The 13,797-nt window shown below is 33.5% G+C and overlaps 1 protein-coding gene across 8 annotated transcripts in view; it reads right to left on the bottom strand.

Moving 5' to 3' along the window:
• LOC128163417 (polypeptide N-acetylgalactosaminyltransferase 5-like) overlaps window positions 1–13,797 on the bottom strand; it is a 62,869-nt gene that overhangs the window by 42,352 nt on the left and 6,720 nt on the right. For 7 of the 8 annotated variants that reach the window (XM_052827026.1, XM_052827028.1, XM_052827036.1 and 4 more), the window contains exon 2: window positions 8,836–8,960. The gene's annotated coding sequence lies outside the window, so the exon portion shown is untranslated. Of the gene's footprint in view, window positions 1–8,835; window positions 8,961–9,048; window positions 9,415–13,797 lie in introns of those variants that run through there. The other variant, XM_052827027.1, reaches the window with a different exon arrangement.

The raw sequence follows: 13,797 nt of genomic DNA, 5'->3' as shown, positions 1-13,797 counted from the left end.
TCACCATACTTTTTTTTCTAATAATCCATGCCAATATGGTCAAAATGTAATTAATAACAAAAGAAATATTCTGTTATCAGAAGCACTAGAAACCTAGACCTTGTATAATCTAATACCCTACTAAATTGCTACATCTAACAAGAGACTGGCAAGGTCTGTATCAAACACTTAAATCTTGGTTTAGCCCTTTACCGCAGTAATCTCCGGCATCAGTTTTAATTTCCCGGCTCCAGCAAGCATTTATTGACCTCATCAGTTATCCCCCTTGGTTTGTTCTTCTTGACAGCATTTCCAATTACAGAAACATGGGAAATGTACTAATAAATTTACTCCGAGAGAAGAACGAAATAGCAAAAGACCCAGGCCAGGATGGACTCTCAGAGGCTAGTAGAAAATTTGTTTTACGAAGTGGCTGCATTATTATCGCAAACCATGCTCCAGCGCAGAAGCTGACTGGAAATATTCTTCGTTTTTGGCTTTTCCTCCCATTTTACTTTTCCCATGGGTTCTAGCTGGGATGATATATATGGTCCGGCAAGTTTCAAGAAGATACGATATGATATATGGCCATTGCCAAGACAGCAATCTAAAAATGTAATAAAATCCCACGTGGATTTACTACAAGAAACTCTTCTGTGCCAGAATGATCATGATATTTGCCTGGTTCATCCTCCATGCTGAAGGCTCAGCTCAAAGAGTTGTTTTAATAGAGAATTGCTGCAATATCCAGTACTTCGCTTGGACATACCTTAGTAGTAAATTGCTTTATTGCATACAAACGTCTAGCCACCCAAGGAAAATTGATGTAATGTGGATAAAAAAATTGCAATCACCATTGGAAAAATATAATATCCTCTTACCAATCAATCAATCAATCAATCAATGATATTGGGGTTTTTTTTTAACAAATATATTGCTCACCCATGTTTATATAGAACAAGTATAAAGAGTAATGATTTTAAACAAGTTTCAAAACTCTCTTCAGACACCTGCATCTATTTGCTATCTGAGGCAAATTAAATTCATTTTTAAAAAGAAAAAATCTAAATAGTTCCATTTCTATATTATATAAAATGCCAGGTTCAGAATCTAAAGATTCTGATTTGTAATTTTTAAAAAGAATTGTATGTGTAACGGTACAAAAAATAACACAAAAAGCGAAGACAAATGGAAAGCAATAGATCGAATGTCAGGACTAATTCTTCTTCCTGCTTTACATGAAACTGATCCAAACATGGTAAACAATACAGTGAAAGGGAAGATTTATCCGCCAGAATCCTCGGATGGAGAAGAAGACTTGCCATGATAATCGAGAACGTGGATTTAATTTCCGAGGATCAGCTGATTGCACGGTGACAATATCTCTTTCTGTAACAATCAAGTTAGCGAGAATTCATCTATGTCAGATAAGGATCAATTGCAGATTCCTCGAATCCTTCAATTATAATCAGCAGTTTATTTTCACCAGAAACTTATAGATCGATCTTCTTTAAACTAGATCTGGGAAAAAAGCCCACCACAGATCCCTGTATCTAATTACATTTTTCGACACATCCTTCAAAAGTGACTTATATTATTGGTTTATATAGATTCAAATCTAGTTTAGAACAAGTCTTGATATCTACAACCTGATGCTGTTATTATCAAAATCATAGAAATACAACTGTTATACTTATAAATAGTGTAGAGGCAAAAAAATGATACTGTGGAATGATTGAAATCATTATATTTGGTGGTGGCTCAATTTTCGTGGAATTCATGGGTACCTCATCCACAAAGTAACATCCTCCATGAATTTATAAATTTGGGTAATGAAGTCATACTTCTTTTTGTAGTTATATAAGAATACATGAAATTATGTCTCCAGGAACCTGTAAAATCTAAGGAATCCACAAAAAATGGCCTCCACCAAATTTTACGATTCCACGGTATCAACCATTCATGTAGTGTAGTCTTATTCAACTATATATATATGTTATAAAAATGAATTCATGATGCATACAGAAAAAAAGATGTTTGTAGTGCAAGTATCATTGATTTAAATACTAAACACACATTATATATACATTTATTGGGTCATTTATCATACCTCCCACAAGAATACTCTGTATTAATGGATATAATGATGGTAAAAGTAAATGTATGATATGAAAGTTTATTTGTCATGATGCCAAAAAAAAAAAAAACTCAGCACCAAAAAAGTGGGACCCAAATAAATGATAAACATTAGGTTTAATCTATAACCTAGAAGTTGATAAATGGCCTTGAACTTTGCTAATCATTTTAACCTTTGACCTATATTTATTAAATATTCTATATTTAGCATAAAAATTAGCAGCAGGTCTATTTCTAAATGAAAGGACAGAACAAAATCAACCCAGATACTCCTTCCAAAATCTTAGATGCATTTCAGAAAAATAACAGCAGGACCTAAAAATCTTTGAAATAGTTGGCTCTCCTCTGGAGATGCTGATTCAGCAGTTTAAACTGACACCATCCTCTGCCCTTTAAAAAAATACATGTACTTCAATAAATCATGATCTGTGATCTTTTGACCATCACTGTATATAACGCCCTCTCTTCCCACTCACATGATATACAAAAGTCGCCCCATTTAACACCGTTTTAAACCCTAGAGCCTAACAGAGGCGTCTATTTCTCCCCCTTGTAATTCAGACAAAAATCACAAGGTCTGAATTATATGTCTGGAGCAGTCAAAACAGAGATAAAGTCTTGTTACTGTCTGAGGCAAAAAACTCTTGTTCAATCTAATGATGGGCTGTTTTTTTAAGGTTGTGCAACAGGTTATTTTTTCCTTTTTTTTTTGCTGTGTGGCAAAGAACAATTAGAGAGCGATAAAATCCACTTATTCCCTCACATCTCGCAATGTGATTTTATGCGTATTCGCATCATTTAATGAGAACTTCAATCGACCCAGAAATCAAACCATAAACCTAATTTCGAAGTCTAGCTCTTTCAATAATAAATCACTAAGTTTAATGTATGGACAGTCCCATGATAAAACCAAATACACAACTATTATAGGCTACTTGGAAAATTCTGTATTTATCTTTACCTAACATCCGTATACTTTTATTTGCAATTCTGAATCTCGTCCAAATCTGTACTTATGGAAAGGTTGGAATTCGCCAAAAATTCTCTTGTCTTTTTCACACCAGACCGGAAATTTGGAGTCTTCTAAATACGAGAGAGACGATTTTTGAGGAGAAAAAAAATGGATGTTTTCCAATCATTTTACACGTCGACTAGGGTGATTAAAAACATCCATTCCCAAACGGCTCCGAGGCGGTCTTTGCACCGTTTTTCTCGCCCAATCAATAATGAATGGGGTTTTATCCCTTCAGGTGTGGAAGCTGGGAATAAGAAAACACTTGATCTATCAGAATGCTAAAATCCTGATCAATTTTTCTCTTTTTCTTTAGCCGAATAGATTTAGCCTTGGAAAGGACAGTGAAGGCATTGATCACAATTACATGTAGATTCTATCTTCAAGAAAAAAAATTCAAATTCCAAGAGCTGTAGCATAGTCTTTCAATACAGATAATATTATAGTTAAAATATTAGATAAAGATGACAGTGTTCAATTTTCAATGGACAACATTTAACCATCTTTCTTTCATAAAAATTCATTAACGGAAGCCTGCTTCGCTTTACAGATTTCAGAATATCCCAGTGATCTGGAAGTGTTGCAAGGATAAGATGCAAATTAATACAGATTGATTTTACTAATTCATAGTTCTTTAAGAAGATAAGATAAGAAATATTTCCCAAAAAGAAATGGAAATTGGGAACATACTTATCTCCCTTTCATATCAATCCATTTATTTGCACTGCAAAGCCGACGTTTAGTGATCTAATGTTAAAGGAAAATATACATGTTTTTAACTTCAAATTTAATAATTAAAACGTTTCTTTTTTAGTTTTCAATTTATTTGTAAGTCTATATATATCTACTGTTGAAGAGATTTAACATACCAAATACATGTATGATGTATCTGTCAAAGTGATTTGTAAGTTTAATAATTTTAACCCTCAATATCTCGAATAGTCGTATATCTTGAAGTTTTTTAAACAGTCCAATCTACTTAGAGATAACGAAGTTGGACAGTATCAGTAGCTCAGATCTTTCTAAATAATAATTCTGAGTGAAAGTATTACTCCTCCATTTCCATACCTATCAGTGGAAATATTTTAAGAGAATAAATGTAATGAAATCCATTCTGTGATGAAATATTTGATAAAATCTATCAAAAAAATTAAGAAAACAAAGGGGTTTTTTTCCAGGTAACTAGAGACAGAGTCTGTCTGTAACCTGGTAATGCATATATATTCATAGTTAATGGTTTGATTGAAAGAAAATTCATTAGTAATTTAGAATAATTCTATATTAAAGTTTGATATTACCGGTAACTTACCCAAAATATAATTCTCAAAAATACTGCTTATAAAAAAATAAGAGTCAATATTCTTAGGTACAGTACTTGTTACATGTACCTGTATACTAAATTGCACTAGCTAGAATTTGGCCACCGACAGGTTTCGATCTTTCTTCTACAAAAGCTGCTCTGATCTAAAACAACACGTAATGTACATTAAAGAATAAACACCCTGGACTAATAATTGATCAAAGAAGACGCTACAGCTATAGACCTTATCCCTTTAACCCCTCTGCTGCTTCAGAGGTCTTAACAATCAGTGGGGAGGATTTCTTATTCATTAAACATTAACCTGGGACTATAACATTGATTTAATACATTTTGCGCATTACGACCTGCTGAAAAACTTCCATCAACCTGCGGAGATTTTTATTTTTTTCCGATTCCCTGTTATTTCGAGTCAATCACCTCTGTCTTTATCTACTCCATCAGTGCAAACAATGCTTAGACACATGCAATATATATATATTGGGGTTTTTTGGTATCCAAAATGTTCTCCAAGTCATAATAAACCCAGACTAATGGCTGACTATCACACGATAATGTTATGATTCTGAGCCAGATTTATTGAATATCTGGGCTGGGACATTAATTCTACATGTAGAAAGCTTTCAGTTTCCTTATATTCAAACCACTGACAAGACTTATTATAGCTAGGTGCATTTTCCCTGTTTCCATACATAGAAGATTTATCTAAGATTTAAAATGTGTAGAGGTTGGATCATACAACTTGAAGTACTTATTAACACATAGATGTACTGTAGTGTTAAAGTATGGGACGATAAAGGTGGGTGGCGCTTAGAAATTATTCATACAACCATTTCTTGTGAACAATTATACCTCAATGATAATAGCTAAGCAGTTTACTGGATGGCTGATGAAAGATTACAAAAGTATAGATTCACTGCTCCATTGATCTGCAATCAAACACAGGTTAGTAAGATACAGTGAATGTCGCTGTCTGCATTTTCCTTAGGGAGCACTCCAAAAATATTTTATTTCTAAATCATCATTTTAATTCTTGAACAAAAAAATGGCAAAAAATTAGGCGGTCATCATATGTCATTTTTTAGTTGGAAAAGTGCAAAAATATACTATACATATAGTCACATTACACAACCTTATCATATGTGTATAAAATACCCTCAAAATGCAATTCTAAGAACACACCAAATCTGTTACACATTGATGGTAAAAAAAATTATCACTCTTAGTGCTATGTGCATTCCTTCGAAAAACGACTAAGTCCAAATTCCCCACGCTGACACGCGCCAACCCCCCACCGGCAGCTTACCACTGGAGGGAGTCTGGTTTTTTGCCTTGCCTTGCCTTGCCCAGGGGCTAGCAGACCCAGTGCTGGGTTTTCAGTGAAGTCATCATAATTCTTTGATGATTCCAAAAAGTGCCCTGTCCCCCTGTCCCTATAGGGAACTTAAAAGAACACAGGTTTCTTTCTTCAACATGTTCTAAAAATAAAGAAGCCCCCCCCCCCCATTACTTTTTGGCACTTAACACGAATGTTGTTGCCTAAACATTTTGAAATGAAAAATGATATTGGATAATACAGTCTGATCTCATTTTTTACGAACCCTGAATCTATTTCTGTCGGTCCAGGGATGACACCTCGTGGCACAGTAACTTACTAATCATGACCATAATAATTTAACAGTCAGCGCTCACTGTATCAAACGCAATAGATTTATACAGTCAGTCCCTGCGTATCAAAAGCAATTATACTATATAGGGTCATTAACGGATTTAAAGAGAATCCATTTTGAGCTATCCGAAGAGTGAAGGGTTCCCTATGAGAGAATCGTTAGAGTATGAGTTGTTTTGATTTATATGCAGTAATATATGACAAATAATGAATTGTAATGTAGACTAGGTCATTAACATGTTTGAGAAGACCATTAATCAAACAATTATAAACAATAAACTATTAAAAATGAAAACAATCAGTGAACTATTTTTCTATCATAATGGGGGAGAGCAAAACAAAATTCAGGGCACATAAACTCGTAATGTGATGTATATATTGAGCAGTGTTGAAAATAATTAATTTCCCTAATTTAAGCTGTTGGTAAATAAAGGAAATAAATCAATCAATATACAGAAAGTGTCAACAAAATTTAATAATAATACACTATAAATTTTGGCTTTTATTCATACCTGATCAGAATAATACAGGTAATCCTTTCAAAATCTGAACACTTTGTATGGTGTTATTTTTACCCGATTTGTTATTTTTCACCCTTCTAATACTTACAAACGCTTTTGCCCCATATTTCCCTGTATACAGTACACAATAATTATTGTAAGCTGCAGATCTATAGCTCCCGGTCAGAAAAAATTTGAATTGACAAGCTGGGATCTACAGTTTTTATGTTTTAAAAAGTTGCAATTTACCGTGCTAATGCCAATGCTAGTTTGGGACTGATAAATAAGACGGCTTTTTTTTCTGCAAAGTTTTTAAGCGCCGTAAATTGCAACTTTTTAACACATAAGGAACTAAACAGTAGCTCCCAAGTCGCCCATCTGACCTGGAGCTACAGTACTAGTACTGCATGTATACATCTGACATATCATGCAGACATTTAGCCCCAATCTCACCCATATCCCTACAAAAAAATAAGCCAATTTAAGTGAAGACATGTCAACTTCTGCAAATATGACAGATACAGCAGAAACTATTGATACGTGCATGTCAAGCAAGCAGAATGCAGAGACTTGGTTGTCATACCAGTATATGGGAACAGCTAGGCGAGACCATGACATGGAATCATCAAAGTCTGGACATGTAGGTTTATGGCTAGCAATGCAGGTTAATGTGCTCTGTCACTGAATTCAGAGTGTGTGTTGGTATTGTCACTGTTCCAATATTGCTCTTACTATAGAGAGTCTGGACAGATAGGTCGGAAGACAAAATGACAGACAGACAGACAAATAAGAGATCAAAGGGCTATTACTGATCAAACTGCAGAGATTTTCTTGTCAGGCCTATATGTGCCACAATGAGAGGAAGTCATGTCATGATGTCATCGAAGTTGGAACAAGTGGGCCAGCTTGCATTAAATTATAAGTGCTGCAGCAGGTCAGTTCACTATATCAATGGATTAATTTGTAGGGTGTTTTGATAGTCAAAAAAGACAGACAGAGGGACAGTCAGAATGACAGAGAGAGATGAAATGACAGACAGACAGATTGGTTATTAGTTTTTATGATGTAAAAAGGAAGACCTAGCTAGCTGTTCATCCTACATCCCAGATTTATGGACAATTTAATTCTTTACCAATGTCTCGCTGAATATATTTATCAAGATATAAAACGATTTGAGGTATCTAGGGAAAATTTTAAATTACATTCTTATAAACCTCTTTGAGAGTTCTAAGATCATCATGCCTTAAAATTCGTTTGTGCTCATTAAAATCCACAGTCATCAAAATCCTTAATTAGACTAAGAGGATACATGACCTCCAGCTTAAAAAAAATGCAGTATTAACCTTATAAAGTGGATTATTATGTAATATTGTTCAGCACAGTTACATAATGAAGAAGGAAGTACTGAACATATGTTTTAATAATACTTGAGCAATATCATGAATAAACAATCGGTACTAAACTTTTAATGTAAAGGCATATTTTTCTAATAACTATATGAGATACATTTAAGATTCATAAAACATACATTATACATTTTACTAATAAGAGTCTGTACTACTACGATGCATAGATCCAGCAAATTTTTCAAGCAGTGGGGGATGTTCGTTCCAAGTGATAATTGTGTAAGCAAAAGGGGGGGGGGGGGGGGGGGGGGGAGGGGGGGGACTTTTTCTTTAGATCTGCATATGCAATGAGCATTTAAAAGTTGGAATACCCCCCCCCCCCCTCCCCTTTTTTACAGACTAAACTAAGAATTTCTATGCAATGAAAATATGTCAGGTACATGACAATGACTGATCTATAAATGCAGACATTTTTCATGTTTTCAACATTAGACTGAGCGCGTTAGTTACACAAATAGCTGGAAAAAATTTAAAGCTTAAGTGCGTAATTCGTAGAAATTACTTTATTCCAAATTTCCAAAATAGTCAGCAAAGTTAAAATAGGAATGTATCCAAGAAATTACTGTAAAAATGAATTTTACTAATTAATCAACACAGAGGTTATGAATATTAATTAAAACATCACTTGATGTATGGTATGATATAAAGGCCTACTGGGATGCATTCACATTCATAAATTTATAATTAATAAATCAATTAAAAAATTCACAGCCTTATATTGAATTTCATCATTAAAAAAAAGAATTTAAAAACCATGCACGACAGCTTTAAATATTGAATTTCAAAAAAAAAATTTAAAAAAAGAAGTTGCCTACCTTGACCTGAATAAAGCACTCTCTGGCACAGTGTCCAGTGACACGGTTCCGGTGGACAAATGGTCTGGATAACGAGGTAGGAGCTTCCGACCCTCAGTCACACATGTCAACGTAAATGTCCACTCCTGTAATTAACGAACGTGTTAATTTGTCAACACTGATAGCTTAAACACATGAGTGACAGTAGCGAATCAGTCATAAAAAAATACAAACCAAAGCAAATACAGGTACTACTATTAGGGCTTGTGGTTCCTTGAATACCTGAACAGATCGAGAGCTAGGATTTTATCGTGCAACTGCGGACAGCAGAAAATAATACGCAGTTTTTTCGTTGCACCGCTTGATATAAATGGATAAAGATATTGTGTCAACCAGGGCAAACTGTGCATGATGCTTTAAAGGTTATCGAAAAAAATTGCGATACTTCTAAGGTAAAACTTTTGAAAAAATCAATACTGCTCAGTGATACACTGCCGAGACTGAATCTAAAAATGATTTTATCAGCGCTATTGCGAGCTCAATCACTGAACATTTAAAGTCTTGATCAGCAAACACGACACCTTAGCTGTGAAACGTGCATATAACTATGATTTCAATGATTCAATCCTTTGTCTTGTATACAAAAAATATCAAAAATATATCACTCTGTAAACTGGTAAATTATACTATATACTCTATATTCTATGATTATTTTATAACACCACTTCTTGACTTTGTATTTTGGAGAGGGTTTATATAGGCTTTGCCTGTTGCCTAATCCATTTGATTACTCAATAAAATATGTTTAAATTTAATGATTCAATTCTCTTCCTCTTTAATTCTGTGAAGATCATATTTTTGTATTGAAAAACTACATGCAGTTCTTTTAAATAGAAAATCACTTCGATTTCACTAATAAGGAGAAAATTAAATGATTGTATTTCAATGATTCATTTAATGATTTTATTAAATCTTAATTTCATTAATATTTAGAAGATCTTCATCATATGTTCATCACATCAAGATTTATCATAATATCATCAATCCAATTTTCATGTATATAAATCAAAACCTAGCTACCATAACTGCTTTGCAATCATCGTAATTATTGGACATTAACATGACTATAGGTAAAATCTTGTTTGGTCCGATTATGAACATGATGAAGCATTAACAAATGCAGAGTGCACAAACAAAATTTAACTTTAAAATGAAAGATACATAATGCAACCTAGCATATCATCCCCTTTTATCGACCAATTATGACAATAAAGTGCATGATCAATCAATTACCATCAACCCCCAAGTTAGAGAACGCAAATTTCAACACTGAATATTATTCACGCTTTATTATTCACGCTTTCTTAGACTACATCCCCACAATAAAGTCTGCAATTACAGTACACAGAACAATCTGGAAGGAGGCAATCAACAACAGAATGATCCCTAGTGACAGTGCACAGAAAAAAAACAACCATCAACCAGTTTTTACAAAATTGTGATGAGTTTCCGATTTTTTTTTTTTTCGCTCCATTCTTTGGAGATGAGAGTCATTTCCTGCTTTCAACAAACTTCCTGATTTCTGCCTCGATTCGTGATCGCATAACACATATCTATATAACATCACCATGATGCTGGCAGAAATGTTTAGCAAAAAATACCTCCATGTTTGTATTGTGCATGACTAGAGTTCTGAAGAATTCGGTTGATGCACAATGTTACGGATGATTTAACTCATGAGTTTTGACATTCAGAGAAAAAAAAACCACAAACTTGAAATACAAAACAAATGGCAAATGATAAAATGATATTAATCTACGCTATTAAAGACATATGCAATTACATGCAGTAAGAATGGAGAGCTGACAAAACAGCACGCATTTACAAAAAGGAAAAAAGGCATAATTACACTACAATTAATTATTACCATGTATTAAATCACAGTATACACTAAGCTTATCAAAATTGCACTGCTCACATGCTCATGTACTTTAAGGGGTATGCCCGCAATGTTAGGTTTGATTATTCAAGTTGTACATTCTCCATTTAACAATCATGCATGAACTTTCAAATGAACTGCAGCTTTAAACTTACATAACTAACTTTAAACTTACATAACTAAACTATTTCATAAAATTGAAATAAAACATTGACCTCACATGCATTATGTAAGGGAGTATATAATAACAATAAAAAAATTATTAAAAACAAGTCATGGAAGAATAAATCTCACCAAAAAAATGTAATTAATTTCAAAATTAAAATTCACAGATAACAAATGACATTTTAATTTACATTTTCTTATTACTTTGCGAAAAACAGTATCGTTAAGCTTTGCATTTATGCAACTTGCAACAGTTATAAGCTTAATGAATGCAGCCGAAAAAAACTGTCTTTCTGAACACAGCATCCTATAAATAACTTTTAAAATCGTGACTCTTTGGGATTTCATCTGCTGACGACCGACTCTAATGACAGATAGTTTTAATCTCGGAGAACGAAGTCGACCCTTGCTGTCTCGTCAGGTCATACGTGACGCGATAATTACACAACGGACTGGCATCTCACTAAATTCCAAAAATACACAATCTAAAATTCTATTACAATGGTCCATTGAAAAGAAAGGCGAATTCAAGTTTTTACACTTCTGCAATTCTAAGTGCTTTTTTTATTACAGAAAACTGGAAACATTTTGTCTTTAATGCATTTTAATTCTGCATAAATTGGAAGAGCATTAGGAATTTTATGAATAAGATAATATGCATTGGACTGCAGTCTAGTGTACTTGTAAAATTTACGCACACGCATTTATAATACTTCTTTAATGCAATTCTGATTAATGAATTTTGCTAAAATTTCATTAAAATGGCAAATGACAATAATATGTGAAATACAGGAAGAGACAAAGAGAGTGAGTGCAAATTGAAACTGCTAGCTGTTTCCTGGATGCAATTTACCTGTAAATGACAGCTGGCTCAATAAAATAAAATCGCAACATTATAAAGAAATCAGCTTGTAAATTCCCTGCAAAATGCAGAACTCTTAAAAATTACCAGTATACTTTTTAGGTTTCATCTTTACCATATAAAAAAAAAATACTGTTAATGATAATTACACATTTACATTATTGTAATTATATCAATACAATATTGTAATTATATCAATACAATACAGGTATATGTACTAATGGAGAGATTCTGAGACAGCTAGTTTTAATAGATGACTTCTTGGACTATGTCCCAATTAAGAGCTTTTTAGGGGTTTGTTTCAGGAAGCAAGAATAGGCTAAAAAATTAACATGTAATATAATTCAAAAATATCTTCCAAAAATATTGTCTCCGAGTGACAGCCCTAATTGTAGCAAGATTTGTAATCTGTTTTATGTAAATAACGGCCTCATTTCCATTGATATAACACGAAGAGAGACAAATTATACATGACACTTTTATACAGAGTCAGTTGTAAGTGGTATGTATCAACAAATACGATATTTGGAACACCTTAATGCAGACATATGTTACACCTGCTGTGCTGACAGTTATGAGGAACTAAGATTTTAAATTGCAACATAATGACTATTTAAGAAGCTGTAAAATGAAAAAAAAAATGTCACAATTAAAAACCTCAAGTTGTACATTATATGGCACAAGTATTTTATAACTTGGTTTATATATGCCATGTGCTATTATATAAATAGTGCCTGTTTGGGAGGGTAACAGTTGAAATTGACACCCCGAGAAAACCATTGTCAACTGACGCGAAGCGGAGGTTGACAATGGTTTTCTCGGGGTGTCAATTTCAACTGTTATCCTCCCAAACAGGCACTATTTATTTTGTTATACTGAATGTCTTTTTTAAAATTTTTAAGAAAATTTTACTGCTTTTATATAGGAATAACGTGAATTCTACAGCGAACCGTACACGCATAATTTTCGCGCATGTAACATTTTTTAATGTTACCCGTTGCCAAGTGCGTTGCTAACGCTGAGGGTAATAGTAAATATTATTAACTGCATCTTAACCAATCAGATTTCAGTATTTAACATGAAATTATAACAATCTCTTTTGAATTACTTTTGCAGTATTCATTCATTTGCCAAAAAAAATGTGTTTTACATGCACTCTTGTACTGTTAAAGTCATCAATTTAAAAATCACCCCCAAAAAATCACAAAATAAGAAATGTACCGGTTTTGGAATAAAAGCAAAAATTTTCACCAGGAAATAAGACAAATGTAAGAAAAACTCAGACATAGAGATATACAGTAATTAGTACACACAGAACATACAATATTATAAGCACTGTGATACAACAGGACTACAAACAACATGAGAAACAATGGCAAGCACTAAAACTAAAACAATAACCCTTAATAAACATCATACCTACACAACATCATACCTACACAACAGCATACCTTCTTTATTCTTTATGAGATTTTTATACAGGTGCAATATGGCAACACCATCTTCCCAAGTCATTTAGGGGTTTCTGATCCTCTTAACTTAAATTGGGAAGATGACTGGAAACACATACAACCATGGAACAATGTATTAATTCAATAAAAGACTACAGTCCCCCCCCCCCCCCCCCCCCCCCCCCCCCCCGGTGACCTATTTATTTACCTTTACTGAGTCACACTGCTTTGACCTGATTGATACCACATTCATACTAGAGGACATTATTTTTCCTTTCAATACATGTTTGGACCACAGACAGTGATAAGATTAAGGATATTACTCGAGAAACACAGCCTTCAGGGGGGAGAGAAAGCTTTCAGTTCAATATCATTTATCACGATTCAGGACCAAGCCACCAGCTTAAAAACAAACACACAGATAATGTTACAACAAAATCTTCTGTGATAAGGTCAAAGGTCGGCCACGTTTAAACTGCTTTGTACACATAAACAGTTGTGTATCAATAGGTAGCAATATCATGATAAATACGTGTATGTAAATTATTCATTAAAATCTGGAACAT

This window comes from Crassostrea angulata, chromosome 9, assembly GCF_025612915.1.
Source record: "Crassostrea angulata isolate pt1a10 chromosome 9, ASM2561291v2, whole genome shotgun sequence".
Classification (NCBI taxonomy): Eukaryota; Metazoa; Mollusca; class Bivalvia; order Ostreida; family Ostreidae; genus Magallana; species Magallana angulata.
Note: the sequence above shows the minus strand (reverse complement) of the source record. Positions and strands in the feature narration are given on the sequence as shown.